Below are 27,560 nucleotides of genomic sequence, written 5' to 3'. Positions count from 1 at the left end.
ACGACATGGCTTACAGCCCACCCGACCCAGGCCTGCAGCACGGCATGGCACGGGGCTTACATGGGCTTGGGCCATGGGTCGTGCCGGGCCGACCCCCCAAATTATCCCCGGGGAGGGCGACACGGCCCAGGACAGCCCACGGGCTGTAGGTGGGCACATGTCGTGCCAACCCGTACTTTGTGTTTTACACCTCTACTCATTAGGGTGCACCTGGGCCCACTATGAGATTGTTGTTACGTGGGTGCCTCCTCCTTGGAGGCGCCGATTGACCATGTGAGTTAGCAGGTCATCGGAACATGAAGGGAATAAAAAAGAAAATAGTTGAAAAAATATTTGTATTTTTTTATTTTTCTTGATATAACATGTTATATTTTTTTTAAGTTTTTCAAAAATTAATTTGGATTGGATCATATTCCAACATCATTAATGCATTTGGATTCAAATCAATGTCTATGAGATCCCATTGGATCTACTATTTATACTGTTGGATCATATTCGAATATACACAGATGTAATCCATTTGCATTCCCAATTTGAATTCTCTAAATTTGATTCTATTAAGCCAAATATCAACTACAAATTCTAATTCCTGATAGGTTTAACAAAGTATTTAGGTTAGAATAGGCTGTCAATTACGTAGATGTAAGATTCATATTAATATTTCTTATTTAATTTTTTATAAAAGGCCATTATAAAAACTTAGTCAATCATAAATTAAAGGGTAAATTACAAAGATTCCCTGTACTATGGGATTTGTGACAAAGACCCCTATACTTTATTTTGTGATAAAGATCCCCTATACTATTATGACCGTGAGACAAAGACCTCTTGCTTCTAAAAAGGTCATTTCAATATTTTTTAATCCCCTTACTACCCTTGTAATAAAGGAAAAAATAATGTTCATCTCCACCAATCTCACGATACAGGAACAGCAGGGACGGTAATCCCCTCTATTCCTTCACATTTCTCACTTCTACAACATCAGTAACTCCCGCGAAGACTTTAATCTACGGTAACTTCAGCCCCATATGTGCAGGATTACCAAAGAGGTAACACCCATCTTCTACACTTTCTTTTTGCATTTTCGGCGCTGCAACTCATTTAAATTTATTGAATCTTGATCTATTTGTTTGTTTGTTCGGTCTACCATCGAAAAATGAAAAAAGTTGGGATTTTTACTCATTTTTTTGGAACAACTTCGAGAAACTCAGGCTTCCATCAAATAAACTCCATGGAGAGGCAATAGATTGGAAGATTAGACATAGATAGATGGGGAGTGGGAGGCATAAGTGGTTCTCCTTCCATTGGTATTCTTCGGGTGCCTTGAAGCCCGAAGCGAAGCAACCCCCAAAGGAATTTGTGTGTCCAATTTTTTGGTCTTTAATGGCGGATCCTGTAACTATTGCTTCCGGTTAAACATTCGAGCGGAACTACGTTCATGCTTGTAAGAAATTGGGTTTTACACCAATCCTCTTCGACGACTCCAAGCCTGATTTCTCTACGGTAATTCCCAACATCACCTTCAAATCGACTATTCTCAACTGGTACGATAATTCAGGCGTCGAATGACCTAAATCCAGGGAGTATGCCTCCGCAGAGAAGCTTGTTCATGCATTAATGAACGCAGTTCTGTTCGAATCTCTAGTGGTTAGTTTGCGGCGGCTTGGTTTCGTAATCTGATGGAGATGGCAAAGAGGAGGAAGGGCAAGGAGTCGAAATACTGTACCCGCATAGCTGAAGGTTCCCGCTAAAAGAGCTGGGATTGAATTTTTCCGATAGGAGAGAGGGAACGGAACCAGAGAGGTTGTTATAAAACACGTTGAAGGAACTTAGGTTCGGTAGGTTGGCAAGTGAAATTGGGATATTTAAACTAAACCCATTTTGGGATAAACCTAGTTGAGTCAAGCTGGAGATTTTGCCCAGAGCATCCGGGATATTTCCTTTGAATCGATTTCTCTTCAGGTCAAGGACAGAGAGATTTTTTAGTCTGTCTATGGCATCCGGAATCTGATCCTCAAGGTGATTTCCCTCAAGGTTCAAGAGAACAAGGGAGGAAAGGTTGCAAAGACTAGCGGGAAAGCTTCCATCTAATGTTTGAAGCCTAGAAAGATTTCCAATTTCGTCGGGTATGATTCCGTTGATCTGGTTATGACTCAGATATATCTCTTCAAGCTTATCCAGTTTGCTTAGAGAGACAGGAACCCTTCCAGAAATGAAGTTGTGATCAAGGGTCAAGAACTGGAGATGATAGCTCTCTGTTCCACCCTAGGTATCAAGAATAGAAACATTGAGGTTATTGTACTGAACGGCAAAGAGGTGGGAGAAGGGGAGCGGGTAAGACTTACAGGAATCGAACCTGACAAGGCGTTGAAGCTGAGGTTAAGCCTATAAAGCCTCGTAGAGTTCCCGAGATTAGCGGGGATTGTTCCAGTGAGCGAGTTGTTGCTAACGTCAAGAGTCTGGAGCAATGGACAAGAATCGATCAAAGGAGGAATTGAACCTGAAAGTCAGTTGTTTAAGAGATAAACACCTCTCAGATTGGGGAGGAACCCAAGGGAGGTAGGAATCATGCCTATGATAACGTTGTCGTGCAGGATAAACTTTCTAAGAGCTTGAAGTTGGGCGATCTTCTTGGTGATATGGCCGCCCAATCCCTTCCATGGGAGGTGGATTGCTATGGCCTGGCCTTTAACACACTTGATCCCTGGCCATCCTCCTGAACAAGCTCCGAAGCCACCTGTAATTCCAACTTCGTAAGATTCTCAGAGGATCCACTAATTCGCGTTTGAAGGCTTGAAGAGCTTGAAAATCAGTTTGAGTGACGATTATCCCATCCCACGGCGGGCTCGATACCGAATGGCAGGTGAAAAGCAGTAGTTGAAGGAGCAAGAACAAGTGGTTACAGAGGAGGAACTTGTTATGAAATGCAACATGCCGAAATGGCAGGTGAAATGCAACGATCCTCTTCTCCTTCACCTCTTCACCTCTCACTCGTTCAATGCAATCACACCAAACTCGTGAAAATGGGTTCAATCCAAACGCTATTAAGGGGAAGGGGAAGAAGAGAGATTGGGGGAGAGATAAAAGAGCAGAGAGGAGAGAGAGATGTGAAGGAATCTAAGTAGAGGGGATTATCGCTACTGCTGTTCGTGTGTATCATGAGGTATTGTAATTTACCCTTGGAATACCTCATGATACGCACGAACAATCTCTCTTCTTCCCCTTGGAAGGGGGTCTTTGTAATTTACCCTTGGAAGGGGGTCTTTGTAATTTACCCTTGGAAGGGGGTCTTTGTAATTTACCCTAAATTAAACCCGATTTATTTATTTTTAACTAAATAAGAAATTAAAATTAGATATACCTGATAAATAGTGAAACTCAAATAAAATGATATATGTGTAGTTGTTTCGTTTGATAATTAGATATTTAGCTGTAGTTGCTTGTACTTGAGTCATTCTCTAATTAAAATTTAGTCAGTTTGCAAATGGTTAAAGCGAAACTAATCTAACCCATTCGGGTTAGGAAATTGAAATTATTGAATCAAAACCGACTAGAAATAATAGAAATTGGGTTGGTCAGTTTCATTAGTTTGATTAGGGATGACAACGTGGCGGGGTGGGACGAGGAGCCACTCTCCATCCCCGTCTCGATGGAGATTCCAACTCCCTGTGATTCTTTATAATGTCAACCATTATGTATTTTATTTAAAAATAGAAATAAAATAATTAAAATTTACAATCATATTAGAAAAGATTCAAACATATTCAACCATATTTTTAAAAATTTTAACATATAGATACATATATATATATATAGCGGGAATCCCATGAGACAGGGATCAGGGTCCCCACGGGGTAGGGAGTGCTCTCCCCGTCCCCATTCCATCCCCTCCAATGGGGATGAAAATTTCCCCAACTCCGTCCCCGTAGGGGGAAAATCATCCCCATCCTTACCCCATTCGGGGCAGATCCCCACAGGGATTGGGGAAATGGGGAAAATTGCCACCCCAAGTATAATAAACAATCTTATCTAAAATTAATTATTCTTATTTTTGTATTGTAAAAAATTATTAAAAATAGTATATAAAATAAAACAATTGTATACCTTACATGTTTCTATTAATTATCTATAACTTAACAAATCCCGTGCACCGCACGGGTCCCCGCTAGTGAAAGGAATAAACCAAAGCATATAGGAGGTATATTACTAGTGGGACTTGGATCAAATCCCATTATCACCAGGATTAGGGTGGACATGGGGTAACCCCATGAAAAAAAAAAAAACCCTAAGACTGATAGTATGATACTTGCCAAGTGTTCTAGGTAAAGTGATGATCATTTATGTGTAAATATTTGTTTCCCTTAAACATGCTTTGTTGATTTTCGAATCTAAACATACTACAACATAACTAGGTATGTATTTAATTGGTAGATCTTTCATTTATTAATTAAACGTTGTCAACCATTTATGACAAATAGGCACCACTAGGTGTCATCTTAGTAGAACATTGAATAAATGCCTAACTGTTGGGGGAAGCGTTAAACAGTAAAAACACACATAAATCAATGCCAACTTTTATATGCATATGTATTATCATAATGGGCTAAGTGCTGATTTGACAATAACATAACAATGTTTTGATTAACGTCTATCACAAAATGCTCAAAAAATATAATACATGCCTAGATTGAGCAAATGACCTAAAAAAAACACTAGATTGTCAAATACTTTAATAATTAGAAATTATGTATTTCTACGCTCCATAACCATTCAATTTTGTGACAAACAATAAAACATGAAAAATATGCTTTCTTTTTGTGAAAACATGGACTAGCCCGTTGTGGAAGTAGGGATTTAAATAAGTTAGATCATCTAATCTGAATTCAATCCAGTAAGAGCCAAATTTAGATGCCTCTCATTATCCTAATAAATTCGATTGGATCAGAAAAACCGACCCATTTAGTTAATAGATCGAATTCATATATATCTCAATCCAATCCGCCATGATTGAATTCAATAAATTATTATTTATGAAATATTATATATTATAATATTCAAGGTTTTTATTATTCTAATCTATCAGATATTCTATAAAAGATTCAAATTTGAGTCATATATATCCTTTACCCAATCAGGTCAGATCCGATCCATTTACAGTCCTATACGAAAGAAGCGTGTCATAAAAATCAATGTCCCAAGGGGGATCGTTGTCATGGCTCAAACCTCTAAGACGAAATAGTGCTGATTGGGGCATGCAAAAGATTTCCCTTGTTCGCCATTACAGGCTAAAGCACTTGAATTTAGAGAGGGGATCGACATGGGCTTTGAAGTTTGTGTCGTTAGCGATGGGAGAGGCTACCTCTACAGTCTACTCCATGGCAGATTGGCAATGACACAATCATAGCAGCCTACAGAGCTAAGAGGCAGCCCTAGCCATACAGACATCACATCTCCGCCCCAAAACGTCCCACAACACTCTCCGGAGATATCATCTGGGGTGATACTATCATCGAGAGATACTCTTAATACACGGCGGAAATGTGTTGTGGGGCGTTCAGTTCGGGACTAAAGAACCAAAATACTAATTCAAAGCTAAAAAGCTGAAATGCCACGTAATCGACTCCAAAAGCCACTCCAACGGACCCCGAATTTCTCAGAATCACAACGAGACTCAATCTAACTCCGCCTGAATCGGAGGAAACCAATAAACCTTATCAATTAATGTATTGCTTTCATTCAAAATCGGAACAGATCTTATCCGCACAGCCCGAAAATCCTGGAGCTCTTTTGTAAAGCCCATGACTATTCCATTATATAAGGACATCAAACCCCAAGGCAAAGGTACGTGTGATTATTTACTTATTAGCACTTAAGCATCCAAGTATTCAACTCGCATCCAGAGTATAGAACTAATTTAAGCATAAGAGCGACCCTGCTAGGCTAGCTATCACAGATTATCTGATATATTATTTTGCAGCTTGGTCTAGCTCGCCACACAACTGAAGTTCAGATCATCTTCCTACTAGGAGTATCTAAATCGTGCACCATCAGTTTGAAATCAGATTGTTTCTTAAAATAAAAACATAACATCTTCTTGGTTGTGTATGTATTTTTTTTTTCTTTTCAAAACTGAAACCAAAAATATGTTGTTGAATCTGGTTTTAAAAACATGTTTTCATTTGATTATTCAGCATCATAATCTATAAATTATATAATTTCTATACTAGAGAATTTTATTTTTATTTTAAAAACATGTATTATTTTTTAAAACAAAATCAATTTATTTTTCTCTTTGATATTATATAATTTCTATACTATAAATTTTATTTTTATTTTAAAAACACGCATTATTTTTTAAAACAAAATCCATTTATTTTTCTCTTTGGAAATAAAAACAGAATTCAATATTATGTTTTTATTTTTTTCTGACATAACAATTAAAAAAAACAAATAAAAAACAAAAACATTCATGAACACCCTTAATGATTTCCGGGAAATTAAGAAAAAAAAAGAAGCCTTATGTCATATACTGGCCAAGAAAAATATGATCCACGAAGACATTCAATTTCGATCACAAAACTTCTCGTTTGTATTCAACATATTATTAAAATTGACGCTTTTCTTTGTAACAATGTCATGGTCGTTGAATGAAATTAGCATATGAGCTTTCGAGAAAAAAAAAAGGTAAAATTATCTTTCATTATTTGAAAATGGAATGGTACAGGGGGATTCCATCTCGCATATACTTGGTCGGCACCGCCCACACAATTAGACATCGATTATTGTCGAAGGAAATAAAAAATGAAAAAGGTTAGAGGTATTTGATATTGCCACGGTGCCGCCCACATTATATTAATGAAATCCAAAAATTTTATTCATTGTAATTTCACAATCGTAATGTGCTCCGTTTTCGTTTTTTCTTTCTTTCTTTATTTTTTTTTCGTGCTACATAACATAGGAGTTAGAGGTGTAAATCTGACCGTGCCGCCTGTGGCCCGCCATGAACTTGGACCGACCTGGTACGATGCTTTGTGGGTCGTGCCCAGCCCGGCACGACATAATACGACCGAGCGGGATGTGCCGCTGTGCCACCATGGCCCACGGGCTAGCATGGCCCAGCCCAGCACGACCCATATATATTTTATATATTATAATTATATAATAATATATAATATATTAATAAAATATATATATTTTTAAATTTTATTATACTAATTTATTTATTATTGCTTATAGAAGTAATTTTATACACAAAATTCATATAAAATTTAAATTTTAAGTTTTTTTGTCAATTTTTTAAAATAAATAGCTTCGGCCAGAACACAACCCGACCTGTCCTAAGGCTTGGCCCACGAGCCCACATGGCCCGAGCCGTCGGCCATGCCAAGCCGACACCCAAATTTTTTACCGAAAAGGGCAGCATGGCTCACTTTACACCTCTAATAGGGGTAGCCTTTCCCTATCGTCGACACTCAATGAGAAACATGAATGTCAATAAGTTAATTGGGCAATGCTAGAGTTGTCAACCCGACCCGACAGGCCGAATCGATTGGATAGGTTCTGATTCCAAGAGTTGGATTGATCGATTGGTTTTGGGTCTTCATATAGTGTTCCGATAATTATCAATTTGGAATAAGTTCCACTCCCTATATATATATATATTATAAATGGGTCTATTGGGTCAGTCCCGTTTATTCCGATAACTGATTGGTTCAACCCGTGTCTAAAAATTACATTCTATCAGGTCTGGTTCGGTTTCGAGTCCTCAATATTTCATGTTGGGTTGATTCCCGTTTTTGTTTGTCCCGAATCGATTCAAAATTAGACCTGATCATTTTATTATATATATATATATAATATATATATATATATATATATATATATATATATATATATATATATTAGTTTTTTTAATTTTTTATAATTTTGATCATATTTTATATTTTGAAATGGTATATTTGATAGATAATTGATGTAGCGCGATCCGGGCACTCCTAGTAAACCGCTGACTGGCTCCTTGCTGGAAACGAACGGTACCTAATAAGATGAAAGGAAGGATTCCCAGGGATTTATCTGGTGGGAATACTCCGATGCTTAAGTTAGTATTGTGTATGGGAAGTAAAGGGAAAAACGAAAGCCAAGAGTGGAGGTCGTGCAATTTTCCTGTACTCGAAAGATTTGAGGTTTCAAGAAGAAGTTTCTCCTCTGCTCTGAGGGCTTTTATAGGGGCGCTCCCTGGGGAGATCGAACATAACTGCCACTGGGCCCCCTGCCATAGTCGTTACCTGCCAGGGCTGCACAGGTGGCCGTTGTGACGTACTCCTTACCCGAGCGAGTGACACGTCTCCAAAGTGACAGGCACGCCTTCACCTACTGAGAGACGTGGGCACAGACTGTCGAAAGGACAGGGACTGCGTCGTCAGTAAGGGATATGGCGCAGTCTGATTGGTACGGCCTGTCATATAGAAACTTTTTGTGGAATGCTCATGCTACCCACTCCCGAGCTACTTTGCAGCGAGCTCAAAATACTTCGAGAGTACCCTTAGTAGAATTAGTCCTCGGGATGACTTGTCTGCTTGGGAGCTCGAGCGAGCTGGTTTTCTTAGCTTGCGAGATGAAGTTGCCTCGGAATATCCCTTTGGGGGTAGATCGGGGAACCCGGAGCTTGCGTCGTGGCGAGCTGCTTTATGGGCCCGTTACTTAGCTGTACCGGGCCACAATGCTGACCTGTCGCTTATGTCGGGTTAGTGTCCACGTGTCGCCGTTTCATAGATCGGGTCAAATCATCATTCATCAATTGCCCTCCACTCCTCAGGCTAAGAGTATCGCCTTAGCGCAGGGAGTTTATGAAGCGCGATGGACTGATTTGATCGAAATTCAAACTTGATTGACTACCCTCATTAAATGCATTCACAAGAATCAAGAGATCTTCTGTCTTCCCTGACTTTTTGGATTCTAAAAATGTGGGGAGGTGGCTTTTAATTCCGAACGTTGTGCGGCTGGGACTACCTCAATCGTGGAAGATGTGTCACCAATCGCCTTCGGTTTTCAGAAGGCGTGCGGTCAGGATATCTACGGACCGTTGGATCTGCTTTGATCCGAGCCATCAGTTTGAAAGGGCGGGGGCTATAAATAGGGACCCCCCTCGGGCCCTATCTTCCTCCACGCCATCCTTTGGATTCTGAGGTCGCATACTTCGCCTACCCTACTCGAGTTCCTCAGTTTGCTTCGTTTCATCTTAATCTGGTGAGTCCCAATCGTCGTCAACCATGTCTGGGTACCCACGCCATACCTATCACAAGGGTGATAGCTAGGATGATGATGCTCCCTCGAGCTCGGGAGGAGCCTGGGAGCATATCCTGGAGGCTCAAGAAGCCTCTAGCGATATGGCATCTACTTCTAGGGGAATGGAGCATGATACCTTTGGCCCTTCCTTAATGACAGCGGAGAGACAGGTCTCTAATCTGCTACTTTCGTCTCCCTGGGGACCTGGTTTATAGCCTCCCTACTGGCAACTTCCCCTGGGAGCATGGTCCCAACGATATAGTGATCTTTCAAGAACAGCTCGAGGCTGGCTTGCGTCTCCCCCTGCACCCCTTAATAGTGGAGGTGCTAAATCATTTCAATGTCACTATTGACCAGCTTCATCCCAACGTTGTTTGGAACATGGTTGGGACTATATCCCTGTGTCACGAGTACTGCCTTCCTTTAGATCTTGATATTTTTGCTTCTTTCCTTTGTATAAAAATGCTGCTCCTAGGGTTCCTCCGGAGAGGCGCTTTTAATACCTCTCCCCCCGTCGCGGCTATAAGCTCTTATACGAGCTGCCGAATAAGATTCCCGCCTGGAAGCGAGACTACTTTGTGGTCCGTAACCCTGAGGGGTGGCCCTTTCCCACTGCTTGGAGGGGCGCTATCCAGGACCCCGGGGCCGAGCTAGACCATGAGACTCGGAAAACAATGCTGTCCTGGGCGTCGGTAAGCTTTCATTGCTCGGACTACTTAGTCGATGAGAAGCTTGTGCAAGCAGGCTTGAGCCCGGGTAGGTCGGTCTTTTAGGTCGCGTAGTGCCTTGTGACTTGTGTACACATGCATTTTGTTTATTGTTGGACTAATACCTTGTGGTCTTGTGGCAGCCATCATGTTTAGTGCCGATTCGCGCCGCCTTCTCTCGGGCAGCCAGAGACACCAAGTGAAGAGGACGTGCCCCAACTGAACCCAGCCTTCGGGAAGCACTGAGTTCAGGTCTGCCGAGTTGGTCCTGCCCTCTCCTTCGCCCGAGGTTCCGATGCCCCCTCCTGAGGGGACTAGTGGGACTAACCCTGGGGTATCCTTCAACCCCCTTTAGCCCCGTCCTTACCCCCGATTCCCAGTGGGAAATTGGAAAGGGGTAAATGATTATCTGGTAGCCCGCCGGAGGAGCCAGAAGGCAACCAATGATGAAATTGCTCAGTGGGGAAACATGGAGCCCGGGGATCTATCCGCGTTTGCCTCTGCTCACTGCATGGTGGTAAGTGACCTTTTTCCCTCTTCTTCTCTTGTTTTGCCCTTTTCTGTTGTCTTCTGATCTTTCTTTCTTGCCGACAGTTAAATTCTGCCATTCATGCCATGACTCTCCAGACGCACATCCACCGCGTCGATGCCCTCGACTAGCGTGCTACCAACAAGAAGCTCCAGGTCGAGCTCGACCGGATCCGGGGCGAGCTCCATCACACCTGCAAGGGGAGTGAGTCTCAGGAGCTGCTCGTCGATGACCAGGAATCTCAAATCGCTCGGCTTACTGAAGAGAGCGCACGCTATAGGGAGGAATCGTTGAAGATGGTGGGGGAGAGGGAGCTTCTCAAGTAGTAGGTGCGGGACTTGAAGTCCACTCTTCTGAACCGGACCCAAAACTTTGATTAGATGGTGGAGGCTAAGCAATAGAAAGCGGTCTAGGATTTTAAAGACTCCCAAGAATTTCATGACCTCCAGGCGGAGTATGGTTCAGGTTCGTACTACTCAGGGTTTAAGCTCTGCCGGTGGCTGGTTCGGAAGAAGTTCTCCGGGCTCAACCTCGACGGCATTACTATGAAGGGTCTGTCTCTTGAGACAACGGACCAGGCAGATGAAGAGGAGCCTGATTCTCCGGAGGCGGATTCTTGAGGTGGCGTTTCTCTAGGCTTCTATGGCTTCCGGGTGCCGTAAACCCGGTCTTTCACAAGTTTTCAGTTGGGCGGTTGTGCCCTATGATGATGGAACCTTTCCCGAGCTGTTTAGCTCGGTTACTGCACTTGTCATTTTTCTCTTTTTTTTTTTCAATGAAAGTTTCTTCTTTCTTCTGAGTATGATGGACTCCCTTTATTTTTACTAAAGCAATCTCATCATTTGAGCTGTTAAAGTTACATATTTGAAGTAGGGCTCTTTGGTAGGCGTTATCCCGATTTATCACGTTTAAGGCCTCTGTATTATATCACGGAGTGATTACAACGTATATCCAAACTAAACATTGATTGGCTATTTCTCAATTCGACCAATGTATCAGGTCCCGTTAGTTTTTCTTTTGAACCTGAGCCATAGGTACAACTAGTATCGTTTTGTTCAATTTTGCATAATTTGATCGTCTATAATTGATTCCTTCCACCCTAATCAAGTCCAAATGTACGCTAGTTAAACTTAAGGTTTTTTTTATAGTTCAGTCCACTTATCCCTAAGTGTATAAAAAATTAATATGTATTTATTTGTTAAATGTGAAAATCTATGTTGTCGGATACCGGCTGAACTCGGAAGGGCTTTCACCGTTCGAATATTGCATACTACTTTTATGGTACTGGTTCATTCGTTGCAAGTTCTTTTAGAAGAGTTTGGGTCTCCTGCGAACAGAACACGTTTGGACGATCCAACACCCCATCCCACACATCTCACCACGAGGCTCGGACCCATTATAAAAGTGGGATTTGTTATGTTTGAGATGTATAGTGTGAGATCATATTTGTAGGGTGTTGCAAATTTTTAAAGGTCATAGACACTTTGTCTATCTATTTTTGTGAAAAAAAATCTTTTTTGGTCTTAAATTATAATTTTTTATATTCTGTAAATAAAAAATAAAAAATTAAATTAAAAAATATATATTAAATATAAAACAATACATAATATATATATATATATATATATATATATATATATATATAAATATTTATACATTATTTATTGCTCAAATATAGATATTTATACACACATACACACACTTATATATGGGACTATTTAGTGGGAGTAAGGTTTAAAATTTCAATATGCTTCTATATATTGGTAAAGATATATGGGAATTTAGAAACACATGAAAATATTTTTTTTTTTCAAAATTGAGCTTTTAGGGAGTTAAAAACATGTTTTTTTTTATTGAAAAAGAGTAGGGTCCTAAAACACCTAGAAATAGACGTAAAGAAGCACCCTGAATTCCCCAACTCCTATTCACAAACTGGATTAGAAGGGAGAAAAACCATTCAAGGATTTTTGACACCATAACAGGGGTGGACATGGACTTATGTGTGCCTTCATAATTGTTTTAGCGGATATTTAGATGGGTTAATAGTCCATTCTGCTGATTTTGGAAGAGTAGAATTAGATTTTATTTCCTTGCAACTATTTTTTTATAATGAGCTATACAGTAGGGATCCCTCCACCAAACCCCTAGACCGGCCTAATAAAGGTGGGATTCAATCCTAAGTGTTTGCTATAACTGATGAGGGCAGATTTGGCCCTCCATTGGAATCGTGACACATGGCACCTCATGCCAACTAAGTGTGGCCTCTTGACAGCTCGCCATAAGTAGCTCACCACAAGCAGCTCGCCATAGGCAACTCGCCACAAGCAGCTCGCCACAGGCAACTCGCCATAGGCAGCTCGCCATAGGCAACTCGCCATAAGCAACTTGCCATAGGCAGCTCGCCACAGGCAGCTTGCTACAGGCAGCTTGCCATAGGCAGCTCGCCACTGGCAGCTCGCCATAAGCAACTTGCCACAGGCAGCATGCCATAATCAACTTGCCACAAGCAGCTCGCCATAGGCAGCTTGCCACAGGCATCTCGCCATAGGCAGCTCGCCGTAAGCAGCTTGTCACAGCTTGCTATAAGCAACTTGCCACAGGCAGCTCACCATAGGCAACTCGTCACTTGTAGAGTAGCTCAGTACAGGAGTAGTTTGACGTATCGCAGGAAGATCTCCTGCTTGACGACCTGGCCTAGACACTGACCCACCGACTGACGCAGGCGCTGCCCTGACAACCTGGCCCGGGCGCCAACTTGGTCGCCTGACACAAGCGCCAGCCTGACGACCTCGATGAGTTCTCCACCGTACCCCGGTTCTGATGAGATGTGACGAGTCTTACCGTTTGGAGGCTTTTCACCCACCTAACCCACGATGACTCCGGTATATAAAGACCTCACCCTCTAAAGGGGAGGGGGATGGAGAAAACGGTGGAGGTAATCCCTGCTCTCTAGCTCTCTCGTTTCTCCAATATTATCTTCAAAGCTCTCTACAATCAGAGTGCTAACTTAAGCATCGGAGAGCCCTCGCCAGGAAAATACCCCCGGGTCCTCTGCTTCAATTCTCGCAGGTCCCTCAGCTTCCGCCACCTATAAAGAGGATGAAAAGATGGAGTTCCCGCAGGTCCCTCAGCTTCCGCCGCCTACAAAGAGGAGGAAAAGATGGAGTTTTAGCAAGTCCCTCAGCTCCCACTGCCTACAAAGGAAAGAAGACCACCTCATGCAGAGGGGAAAAGATGGAGTTCCCGCAGGTCCCTCAGCTCCCACCGCCTACAAAGAGGAGGAAAAGATGGAGTTCTCGCAGGTCCCTCAGCTCCCACTGCCTACAAAGGAAAGAAGACCACCTCATGCAGAGGGCAATCGGGTTGCGCTGCACCAGGGAGCTCCACCATTCTCTAGGTCACAGGCCCCCTAGTCGGGAGTTCGCCTCCAGGTAGCTCTCCGCCAGGCAGTTCACCACTAGGCAGTTCGCCACCAGGCGGTTCACCACCAAGCAGTTCGCCACCAAGCAGCTCATCACCAAGGCACGTCACCACTGGGTCAAATAACGAGGTACTTAGCCAAAAAAAATTTACATCACAAAACATTGGTACGTGACCAGGAACGGTTACATCAATTGGCTCCGTCTGTGGGAACACACTACAAAAAGCTAAGTTCTCATCCTACAAAAGCTAAGTTCCCATCTTACCAAAGCTAAGTCCTCACTTTTTAGAAATTGAAGCTATCGCTTTATAGTTTACATTTTTATGAAATCAAAGACTATGCAGGGAGCTAACGGACTAAGTAGCTCTACCAACCTTATTTTCAATTCAGATAATGCCTCATCAGTCCTCTCCGCAATGTCCCCCCTACAAAGATGAGCTCTTCGTGGCTTCCGCGGGAGTTGGCGGCCAATAGACTACATAGGCGCCCTTACCGGTCGAGCCTTCCAAGGCTCCCGCTTGAGCTGGCAACCTAAAGTTAATAGTGCTGCCCCCGAAGGTCGAGCACCTAATAGCTTCTTGTAGGAGTGGGTGACCGGCATTACGAAGCTGATGCAACACAATCATAGCTCGACACCTCATAGCCAAAGCCTACGGGCCACATTACTGCTTAAGACCTGGTCGCCTCTCCGGCATGGGAAAAGTCAAAGAAGAGTAGACTACGAGTCACTCCCAAAGCCTACGGGCCACATTACTACTTAAGACCCAGTTGCCTCTCCGACACGGGCAAAGTCAAAAAAGAGTAGACTATGAGTCACTCCCAAAGCCTACGGGCCACATTATTGCTTAAGACCTGGTTGCCTCTACGGCACGGGCAAAAGTCAAAGAAGAGTAGACTACGAGCCACACTAGGAATTGAGTCAGCACTTACTAGCTTGTCGACTTACGGGCCAAAATAAATATACTCCCTTCGCTGAGTTACTCTCAGCTCGGGAGTGGGGGGGGGCAATTGATGAGGGTAGATTTGGCCCTCCAATGGAATTGTGACACATGGCACCTCATGCCAACTAAGTGTGGCCTCTTGACAGCTCACCATAGGCAGCTCACCACAGGTAGCTCGCCATAGGCAGCTCGCCACAGGCACCTCGCCATAGGCAACTCGCCATAAGCAGCTCGCCATAGGCAGCTCGCCACACGCAGCTCGCCACACACAGCTCGCCACAGGCAACTCGACATAAGCAACTTGCCATAAGCAGCTCGCCACAGGTAGCTCGCCACAACTCGCCATAAGCAGCTTGCCATAGGCAGCTCGCCACTTGTAGAGTAGCTTAGTACATGAGTAATTTGACGTATCGTAGGAAGATCTCCTGCCTAACGACCTGGCCTAGACACTGACCCGTCGACTGACACAGGCGCCAACCTGACAACCTTGCCCAGACACCGACCCGCCGACTGATGCAGGCGCCTCCCTGACAACCTGGCCAGGGCGCCAGCCTGGCTGCCTGACACAAGCGCTAGCCTGACGACCTCGATGAGTTCACCACCATACCCCGGTTCTGACGGGATGTGACGAGTCTTACCGTTTGGAGGCTTTTCACCCACCTAACCAGCGAGGACTCCGGTATATAAAGACCTCACCCCCCAAAGGGGAGGGGGATGGAAAGAAAAAGGTGGAGGTAATCCCTGCTCTCTAGCTCTCTCATTTCTCCAATATTATATTCAAAGCTCTCTACAATCAGAGTGCTAACTTAAGCGTCGGAGAGCCCCCACTAAAAAAATACCCCCGGGTCCTCTGATTCAGTTCTCGCAAGTCCCTCAGCTCCCGCCGCCTACAAAGAGGAGGAAAAGATGGAGTTCCCGCAGGTCCCTCAGCTCCCGCTGCCTACAAAGAGGAGGAAAAGATGGAGTTCTCGCAAGTCCCTCAACTCCCACTACCTACAAAGGAAAGAAGACCACCTCATGAAGAGGGGAAAAGATGGAGTTCCCGCAGGTCCCTCAGCTCCCGCCGCCTACAAAGAGGAGGAAAAGATGGAGTTCTCCCAGGTCCCTCATCTCCCACTGCCTACAAAGGAAAGAAGACCACCTCATGCAGAGGGCAGTCGGGTTGCACTGCACTAGGGAACTCCACCATTCTCTAAGTCACAGGCCGCCTAGTAGGGAGTTCGCCACCAGGTAGCTCTCCACCAGGCAGTTCACCACCAGGCAGTTCGCCACCAGGGAGCTCGCCACCAGGCAGTTCGCCCCAGGCAATTCTCCACCGGGGAGCTCGCCACCAGGCAGTTCGCCCTAGGCAGTTCTCCACCAGGCAGTTCGCCTCTAGGCAATTCACCACCAAGTAGCTCATCACCAAGGTACATCACCACCGGGTCAAATAACGAGGTACTTAGCCAAAAAAAATTTACATCACAAAACATTGGTACGTGACCAGAAACGGTTACATCAAAAACCAATTAGAAATTTTACCAATAGGCAGTAGGCTAATTCGCACCTCATCCAAGTCTGATTTTGGAGAGAAGGTTAGTAATTCATTTATTCCACTCCACTGATTTTGTGTTAGGGGTGGCCATGAGTCGAGCCTTTCATGACCTAATTGAGTTTGTCTTGGCTCAGTTTAAACTAAACTTTGAGCCAAATTTGAGCTCAATATATAGGCTCGTTTGTTCAATGAAGCTCGTCTCATGAGGCTCATGAGCCTATTATTAAATAAATTGTTTTTATTATATATATATATATATATATATATATATATATATATATATATATATACATACATATATATGTACAATAGTAAATATTTTTATTTTTTTATGTATAATAGTAAATAATTTTTTGTATATATAATATTAAATAGTTTTTATAATTCTTAATTTTTGTCTAAAAAAAACTTTTATACATATAATTTTTATTTTTCATAAAAAAAACTTGGCTTATATTCGACCTCAAGCCTGATACTATTCCTGTGAGCCAAGCTCGAATAGCCAAGTATTCGGTTCGGCTCGACTCAAATCCACCCCTACTTGTGTTTAAATTTTGTATTTATGTCTTTACACCTATCTTAAGCCTAGAAAGTAGGTCCAAAGGCTAGCTTAGATCTATTAGTACATGATCACCTTTAGATCTATGCCTAAATCGAATTGAAAAAAACGGATGAGCCAATAGAGCATCCGAACCCAATCATACTATAATCAAGAATTAAATACATAATGTATATAATTGTTTTATATTTTAACTTTTTTAATAACCAATCAAATCAAACTCAATATGAGTTGGTTGGTTTTTAGTATTTTCAATCGGTTTTCGTTTAGCAATTTTTTAACCCGACCAAGTTAGGTTAGTTTCGATTTGGCCATTTGTAAACCAACCCGATCATAAATATGTATTAATGTTTTATATTTTAAATTTAATTTTTTTTAATAAAGGAAAGTAGGAAAGTTTCCATATTTCTTAGTCTAAAATATTTTAAATCATAAATTTATTTTTTTAGTATAACTTTTAATAATATCACTATAATTTATAAAATTTAAATTTAATTTTAAGTTAAAATCTTTTGAACAAACAAACCAAACTAAAAATAGACCCAAATCGATACAAACCAAGTTGGTGGGTTTTCTTAATGATCAATCAGTTTCGGGTGACAAACTCCCAACTTGACCAAGTTGATTTGGTTGGAGAAATGGCCTGCAACTAAACTGAAACAATCCTTGAACACTCTTAATTTAAGCTAAATTTATAATCTAATCTCTAATAAACAATAATAGTTTAATCTATAATAATTATTAAAAATTTATGGCAAAAGTACACAATTATTGAAAATACATTTATAATGGAAATATATTAGACATCTAATAAAAATACAATAATTACAAAAATATAATAAATACTAAAAGTATACTAAATTAGTTAATAAATAGTGCAATCTCAAATAATAGTTTAATCTATAATAAATATTAATCAATAAATTATAAAAAAAATATAATTACTAAAAATAAATTTATAACAAAAAGATGAAAAATTAAATTTCCAAAGTTAAATAATAGTTTTTAATATCAAATAATTATTGACAATTTTCTATTAAGTAACAAAACAAAAATAGATTTATAAATAATTATTGAAAGCATATTTATAAAAAATTCAATAAATAATTACTGAAAATAAAATAAATATTAATTTTAGTTTATATAAATATATAATGAATAGAGACTATTATTGTAAATGTAGTACTAATAAATGTAATTTTGTTGAAAGTTATTTTCTATAATTATTAATTGATATAAGTGAAATTAGTAATTTACAATATCATTTAGTTAAATGATATTATTTCAATAAATAAATAATATTGTTAATAAATAATTTCATTTATACCAATTAATAATTCTAGAAAATAACTTTCAAGAAAGTAATGTTTAATAATAATAATTTTAAAAACATAATCTTTATTTATTATATATTTATCTATAATAAAATTAATATTTATTGTATTTCAACAATTATTTATTGTTTTTTATGATAAATATATTTTTAACAATTATGTATAAATATATTTTTATTCTGTTATTAATAGAAAATTTTCAATAATTATTGGAGTTTAAACTACTGTTATTTAGCTTTTTAAATTTAATTTATTATGTATTTTTGCTATAAATTTTTAATAGTTATTGGAGATTAAACTATTGTTCACGGGTTGGTTTAATTTAGTCAGGTTGGGGGGTCACTCGAGTTATATCAGTTTAGGCCAATTTTCAGTTTGGTCGGTTGGTTCAAAAGTTTTAAACTTAATAAATTAAACTTAAAAATTAAGTTTGAATTTAAAAAAATTACAATGGCTTTATTAAACAAATAAATTTAAAAATTAAATTTATAATGCAAACTATTTTATTCTAAGAAATATTGGAATTTTCCCACTTTCCCTATTAAAAAATATATTTAAAATATAAAATATTAATATATATCTATGGTCATGTCGTTCGATTTTAGTTAGTTTACAAATGGCCGAAGTGAAAATGATCCAACCCAGTTGGATTGGGAAATTGTTGAACCAAAGCAGACTGGAAATACTAGAAATCGGGTTGGTCAATTTCATTAGTTTGATTTGGAATGGCAACGAGATGGGGTGGGGACAAGGAGACGAGGAGCCTCTTCCCATCCCCGTCCTCGCAAAAATCCCGATCCCCATCCACGTCTCTGTCCCCATCCCTGCTAACGAAGACAAAGTTATCCCCATCCCCGCGAGGATCCCCACTCCCCATGATTCTTTATAATGTCAACCATTATGTTTTTGTTTTTTTTTTTATTTTATTTAAAAATAACAATAAAATAATTAAAATTCACAATACTATTAGAAATGATTCAAAAATATTCAACCATATTTTTAAAAATATTAACATATAGATGTATGTGTGCACATATACATATATAAACTTATGCGTATATATACATATATTTTAGTAGGGATCCCATGGGGCGGGGATCGGGGTCCATGCGGGGCAAGGAGTGCTCGTCCTGTCCCTTCATCTTCCCCATCAATGGGGATGAAAATTTCCCCATCTCCGTCCCTATAGGGGGAAAATCATCCCCATCCCCACCCCTTTCGGGGCAGATCCCCATGAGGATCGACGAAATGGGGAAATTTGCTATCCCTAAGATTGATAAACAACCCTATCTAAAATTAATTATGGTTATTTTTATATCATAAAAAATTTATTAAAAGTAGTATAGAAAATATAAATAATTATTATATAAAAAATGGTATACTCTTACATGTTTCTATTGTTTATCTTTAACTTAACAACTCCCATGCATCACACATGTCCTCACTAGTAACTAATAAATCATAAAAGAGAAGAAGTACATGAAGAAAGGGATTGGATTTATTAACCAATAAATAAACCTTAAGCCTTTTTTCGGTGGGTATCGATAAACATGTTTTGTTTGCTCCATCTAATGTAACACGTGGTGATAAATTAGACTAATGATCTATAGTGATGGCAATGGGTGGATTCAGGGAGAGTTTTCTATATTTTAGACTGTGTGTGTTTTGTTCCATGGGCGTTTTGTGATAGGCGTTTTGACAAACACCGCCATGTTATCGCTAAATCAACATTTTTCTCATCATAATCATCCATACGTATTGATATTCACAAAAGTGGGTTTTGATTTATGTGCACACCAACTGATGGGGGAAGCTTCATTTTAACGCTTCCACCCATCGCTTATTCATTGTCCTGCTGATGTGGCGCCTAATGGTGCCTCTTGGTTTTGAAGACAAATCGAGTACAAGCATTTATTTAATAAATGGAAGCTATACCAAACACATACTCCATCTATCTCTCTAACTTTCCAATCCATACTTTATCTCAATGAGCTAAGCCTTTCATGAGCTCTTCGAATTTGGCTTGGCTTAGTTTAAACCGAGCTTTGAGGCAAATTCGAGCCCGATATATAGGCTCATTTGCTAATCGAGCCGAGCTCGAGCCCCGTGAAGCTCGGCTTGTGAGGCTCTCGATCCTAGTATTAAATAAATAATTTTGATTATATACATACATCATACATACATACATACATATATATAATAAATAATTTTATTATATATAATAATATTTTTATTTTTTATGTATAATAGTAAATAATTTTTACCTTTCTTATTTTCTTTTACGTAAAATAAAAACAACTTTTATAATTATTTTTGTATATATAATATTAAATAAATTTTATAATTCTTAATTTTTATCTAAAAAATAAAAAACAATTTTATACATATAATTTTTATTTAAAAAAAAACTTGGCTTATAGTCAAGCTCGAGCCAAGCTAAGCTTGAACTTATGAGCTATGAACCGAGCCGAGCTCGAACTCAAGTCTTTAACTTGAATCGAGCTTGGACCTGATATTATTCCTACAAGTGAAGCTCGAATAGCCAAATATTCGGCTTGGCTCGGCCCGAATCCACCCCTACTTTTCTCAAACTTATAATGGGTCGGATTTTCAGAATCCAAACCCTCCCTCTACATTAAAATGTAAAACCCTCATTGGCCCTATCTTTTTTGCATTTGAGAGTGCATGGGGTGAATCGGATAGCTAGATTGGGCCTAAAATTACATCTAACTTCCTATTATTTCTTGTTATATATAAGTAATAAACGAGTAACGAGTAAAATAACACAAACATCTCAATTAGTAGGATCTAACTTGTTGGAGTGGAGATTTGGGATCGTATCCCACTCACTAGGGTTGGGGGGGTAAGGGGGAGGGGGATGGGCCACCCCCATTGTGTAGCCCCATAAGTTAAAAAAACACAAAGAAACATAAAAAATTTTAATTATCTAATTAAAATATATAAAAAAACACAGAAACCATCAATTATCTTTTATATAAAATTCAAAATATTATTAAATCTAATATCTAATATATAAGTTCATTTACTTCTCAACAATATACGGGTTGGGGAGGGTTAGATTTAGCTTAATATCGCACTATACCCATACCCTGTAAAGGTCGTAATATCCCGAAGCCTGTCCTTGCATCAAAATCTGTTTTTCAAGCAAACAAAAATAAAGTTAATAACCACTGCCTCATTGAGGCAAATAGGAACGAATACCCACCAAGTAGGGTAAAAATTTCCACCCCTACAGATTTTGTGAACCCAAAATGAAATGGAAGCAGGCTAATAGCCAAGGCATGATACCTGAAAAATTTATAACCAACCAACCAGGTTAACAAAGTGATAACCAATCACCTGGTGCTCATAAAAATTCAACGTAGGGCCTCTGATCGTTAGTCAAAATTCTTCTGCTACCATACCTTTTCTTTTCTGTATCATAGATATAGCCATCATCTAAATGTGATTTTGCGCATGTAAATTCAGGTAGAAAGGTGGATTCTTCACAATAATTGTGACTTGGGTTAAAGTCTAATTAATCATTGCATTTATTGTTACATTTATGTCTTGGAATAGGTAAAATTAAAGTAAATTGTATGGTTTATATGATGGTACCTTACTATTACTCATACCTCAATACCCCATCCTCCGTCTAGTGCAGTTGTTCAAAGGCAGTTCTGCGAAACTGATCCCCAAAAGCCTACTCACTACATGTCACCCAATTGGTCATTGCTTCTTTTTAAATTTCTTTTTGATTAAAAGAATATTGATTTTATCGATGCTTATGATAACGTGTGATGTGTATGTAGATTCTGTATATGTTCTGAAAGCAGCCAGAGTTTTCCCGCTGATCTCGCATCCCTGCTCCGAGCCATCTTAGCTAATAGGGTCATTGTCCCAACGCCTTATCAGTGTTCATCTCCTTAGAAATTTGGATCAGAAGAAAAGGAGGTTGAGATTAGAAATCTCAACAGTACAAAAATGTTTTGCTAAAAGTGAGCACCAACATTACAATATCTGTGCACATGGTGGAGTGGCACGTGGGAGAAACCCCTTAAGAGACTTCTGCGATCAGCACAATTTTTTTAGAGGCGTGGACTATTATCGGTGGAAGAACATCTTGATGAGTAATTAGTTAGAATATATATATATATATATGAGAGCGTAATTATGAGAGCGTAATTTGGATGGAGTAGAGTTTTACGTTGATAATTGATATAAAACCTATCAAACGTAAAGTTTTATATCGATTATTAATGTAAATATTGCATCAATGTAAAACTTTACACTCTTCACTCATCATTTTTTTTAAATGAAACGGTCACTTTCACGGTTTGATAATCGATGTAAAACTTTACACTGATCACAAACACAACCTAAGGATTCAATTATGATATCAAAAAAACTTGTAACTAATTAACTAGTGTCATAAAAGTGGTAACCGAATCAAATGTGGTTATTTATCAAATTCATAGGTCGATTGGTCAAAGCCCTTCCGGTATTATGTATTTCCAGTAACATAGTTTTAGTGTTTGCTATAAAGAGGTAAGCAAAGATCATTGTCACATTTTAGTGTTTGGTTAATCATTGTCATCTAAGCCTTATCTAAACTATATGGGGTCAGCCACATGAATCCTGTTTTGCCATTTCAATGTCATATATCCATCATTAAATTATGGATCCTCAAATAATTTTTTCTTACTTTTACCCAAGTCTTTTTTCATCATGCACCTCTAGCTCTTCTAGTTTAATTTATAATAGATAACTTTTTCCTAAATTGTAGATGATCTTCGTATAACTTCTTTCTAACCATACATTTTGATCTAGCTTTACCATTCATCCATTTGACAATTAGCATTCCTGCCACACGTGTTTGATTATATATACACAATTCTTATTAATTTTGACTTTGACAAATTGCACACCATCCAGATATTCTTTTTCAAATAAGTACATACTAGGCCAAAAGTACTTTCTAAAATTGCCATCAAAATGAGTCATTGTAAAATGCCGTGAATGTAGCCCAAGAAAGCAAAATAAATTACTAAACTTTTTTTATGGGGTTTATATGGGCTACATGGACTTTGAGAGATGATAGAAATAAACCATGTCGGAGTACTTATGCATAATGAATTCGCTTACTTACATTTTGTTTATATTTTCACATTTCATATGCCATTATTTGATAGATCTTTTGATAAGCTTGGAAATGAGCTCAAGGAGCATTGAAATCTGAGTTTTATGCAAGTTTCAAAGTATTAAGACATGCGATATATACAAAAATCGAGTATTCTACAATTCAAAGAGGTGATACTCTTAAATTATATAGTATTAACCTTCAAGTGACCAGATGTTCTAATTTGTAGTATTTGGAATATGTTGGTGGATTTAAAAACCGATACATATCATACAATACACACCGAAATGTACTTATAGCATTGGTTTCATGTTGAAAACTACGAACATTCTACTAGATCGGCCAGGTTACGTATTCTGTTTGCCAAGACTGATGATGACCCCAAAAATGAGAGAATACATTTCCTGCGACCCCTGATTCAAGACAAGCCCGACTGCCCGAGACCCCGGTGAGTTTTCAACACATCATGCAGTAATTTAATCCAACACCGGTTTAACATGAATTTTTATCTTTGGGAGAATGAAGGTTCATCCCAGGGTCAGATTTTTTAGGTTCAAAGTACAGTTGGGGTGGGTATTAGTTCGGAATTAATGTCAATTCATGGGTAATTTGTATATAAAGTGGAGGTTATTGACATTTTAAATGTTTATAACTCTGCAGTGGAAATTAGAAATCTGTATTGGGCCTGTCCGTGTACTTCTCCGTTTGTCTTTTTCACTGAACACTGACGTATTCAAAAATCACTAGACGGTCTCGGGTTTATCTGGGAGGGGATCACAGGAAATGTGTTCTCTAAAAATGATGTCTAAATAAGCGATGTTTTCAATCTGAAGTCTTGAATGGCCAACGGGACTTCTTGATCCTTCATCAAGCTAGGCTTTTTGGTCCATTGAACTGTTTGACCGGATAATGGGTCATAAGTCAAATGGTAATTTTCTTTTTTTTTTATTCATTTTCATTATAAAAAAAAAACAGTTCTTATTTATAATAATAGGGATATATATATAATATATTTATAAATTTTTTATATTTTAGTGGATTGATCCATTTAACTTATTAAGAGAGTGTTCGATTAATACATCAGTTGTTTTTGTTTTAAAAAACAAAAGCATGTGAACACTCCCTAAATGGTTGAACCATGAACCGTCACCTGAACCAAAAGAATGGTTCACTTTTCGGGACAGCTTTAAAAACATTACTAGTACTAAGGGGTATCTCCGGTTGTCAGATTAAGCCATGTGCATTGTGGACAGTATTTGCAGGACAGTCAGTCATACGTTTTCTTCTCTTTGGAAAACATTTGATTGCACTCTTGATCTAAGGGTGTGCGTGGCCCAGTGAGTGCCATCCAGCCTGGGAGTAGTGAAAAAACAAAACGAAACAAAACAAAATGTGTGTGAGATGGGAAAGCAGATACATGCTTTGCAATTCAAGTAAACTTCAAGGATGTTTTGAATGTTTGAAAGGTTTACTTGAATAATCAACAAGCTTCAATAAGATATATTTGTATTTTTTTTTCAATTTAATAAATTTTATAGTCATATCTATCATGCCTCCAGTATCATAGTCAGATTCCATGTTTTTTTGACACGAGTAGTGTGTGGTAACTACTTGACTAAATTTTCCCTCAAAGAACCAAAAGAAGTGGATGTTAAGAACTTTTTACTAAGAAAAAACTTTGTAGTATTCTCTAGGACTAGGATAGCTCCTGTATATATTTTATTTGAGGTCATCTAGCGAAAGAATATAAAGGACCCAGGAATTTTCCTTGTTGCCTGCAACTTGTTTTGGGACCCAAAACGGCCCCGTTTTCATCTCAACGCTCTCTATTGAACCTATTAAAACTTCAGACAACTTGTACGATGAAAAGTTCAAAAAAGATTAAAAAAGAAGTGGAGTACAGGGCTCAAGTGGGCCGAAGGCAATGGCAGTAGTTAATTAAATAAGAGGCTCCCCGTCCAATGGACAGTTCAGATTAGGCACAAGATTCCTTCACATGTCCGAAATAGGTTGGATAATTCCTGTAATTGTAGCAAAAGTGACTTGTACTACTAATTCTCTCTTGATAAAAGCTTGGCACAGTGTCCTACCTGTTTATAGCTTACTTCATTCAAAAGTGGTAGCAAACTTTGTTCATTGATGAGCAATTGGGGATGAAACAAAGATGCATTCAGAGCTCAGACTTCAGACTCTAATTATCATCATTTCAGATTTGATGAAGCAAATTAATTTGCTAAAGACATATTCCACGTGTGTCCTGATGAGGAGTACATTTCTGTCAAAGCCATGTTGAGCTGAAAAATGTAGCCCTCATCAGGAAGCTCGTTGCATCCTAATTACTACTGTCAATCAACTCCAGTTTGATGATAATAGTTTCTTCTCCTCAGAGATCTCTCTCTGCCACCGAATAAACTCTAATTCTAATACATAATTGAACTGGAAGATCCAAGACGTTTGAAAGGATCCATTAATTGAAACTTTGAAAGTATTCAAATAGGACAGCTACATAAAGCAACGAAAAATATCATTTCTGGATCTCAAATTCTCATTTGTAAAAACCAGGCCCTAAGGCTATGTTTGGTTTGATGGAGAATAAGAGAAAGCAGAAAGGTGAAGTAAAGTCGATAAGGAAATTTGTGAACTTAAGAATTTTCCCTCGATTTTCTGTTTCTCTCTTATTTTCTTTCAAACCGAACACAGCTTAATTATTCACGATCAGAACATCCTACCTGCTTCTGGATTCATCTTGCGAAAACCGTCGTCGAAGTTCTGAGAGTAGCTCACAGCGTCGTAATGAAATGTCAGAGGCTTGGAACGGTAGATGCTCTTGCTTTCTCTCACCAGTCTCCTGAGAAGATTTCTCCACTTCTGGCTTCTGCTGGTACTATAAATGGCAGGAACACGAGAGTATTCATTGTGAGAGTCGAGACATGATGGCGGTGTCATACAACCAGAGAAGTAGGACAACCGCCGGCGGTGGGTCAGACTGGTCTCCATTTGTAAATCGGTATGAGTTCTCCGGCTATCTTCCCCTTGCAACAGTAAGATATGAGAGATAAGAAATTTGTTTCTGCCTTTTATATATGTTATCTATGAGTATATGCGTGGTTTTATTGGCATGGTAGAGGGTAGAGCAATAGTACAATTCTATATTATATTATCCTATAAAAACTACAAATTTGTCAAATCATGTTCAATATTTAAAGAAATAGTTGAAGAAAATGACATAAATTATATTGGTACCGTAACAGGTAAACCGTAAACTACAGCTTGGATGACCTGCCTGATATTACGGGTGTCAATTTTCACTTTTTTCAAAATCGGACCGGACCAGTTTCGTTTTCCTTCAAAAATCACTTTTTTCCTTAAAACCATTGATTTTGGTCAGTAAACTGCTGAACCGACTAGTTGATCATTCAAATCGTTCGAACGATTTTGACTATTTTTTGAATTTTTTAAATTTAAAATTTTTTTATTATTTTTGTCAGAATGGGCTGATCTTTCGGGTTGAATGGTCTGACCATTCAAACCGGTAACCAAGCCCCTGATCGGTTCGTTTTTAAAAACCATGTCAATTATATTGGACTGGATTTGGTCCAATCCGATCCAATCCAATGTGAATTCATTACAGGTAGATCATGTTCAATTCAATCTGGTGAATACTTTGTTTAAATTAGTTTTAATTTAGATTGATTTCAACTCAAACTTGGTCCATTCTATTGATACCTGTATTCTTATATGCTATTAATGGAATGGGCGTTGTTCAATCTGATCCAATCCAATAAATCCATTACGATGAATCAGGTCCATTCCAATCTAATCCAATAAACGCTTTAGACCATTCATTCTGGACTGGTCCAATTCAATGTCTTATTGACCCATCCAATCCTTCTAAATTGATTTTCATTTGGATAGATCCCAAAACTAGTACAAAAAAAGGTGCACATCCAAAACATGAACCAGATTCTCTTATTTTCCTTTGGATGTTATTGCCTCTCTTGGACATGATTATTGTATTAAATAAGGAATGGTCATCTACATTTTATACAACTATACTATATAAATGTAATGCAACTACCAAAAGCAATAGAATGTGATGTGAGTGGAGAG

General features: G+C 38.9%; 1 pseudogene across 1 annotated transcript; it reads right to left on the bottom strand.

Moving 5' to 3' along the window:
* Positions 1-689: 689 nt before the first annotated feature.
* LOC148850768 (uncharacterized) lies at positions 690-26,447 on the bottom strand (annotated as a pseudogene). Its single transcript, XR_016099402.1, has 5 exons — positions 26,180-26,447; positions 21,736-21,814; positions 21,565-21,619; positions 21,414-21,464; positions 690-3,117 (listed from the first exon to the last, which is right to left on the bottom strand). The product of XR_016099402.1 is annotated as an uncharacterized LOC148850768 (transcript).
* Between the last annotated feature and the right edge of the window lie 1,113 nt (positions 26,448-27,560).

This window comes from Nelumbo lutea, chromosome 5 (genome assembly GCF_056320005.1).
Source record: "Nelumbo lutea isolate HS-2025 chromosome 5, American lotus-T2T, whole genome shotgun sequence".
Lineage (NCBI taxonomy): Eukaryota > Viridiplantae > Streptophyta > Magnoliopsida > Proteales > Nelumbonaceae > Nelumbo > Nelumbo lutea.
Note: the sequence above shows the minus strand (reverse complement) of the source record. Positions and strands in the feature narration are given on the sequence as shown.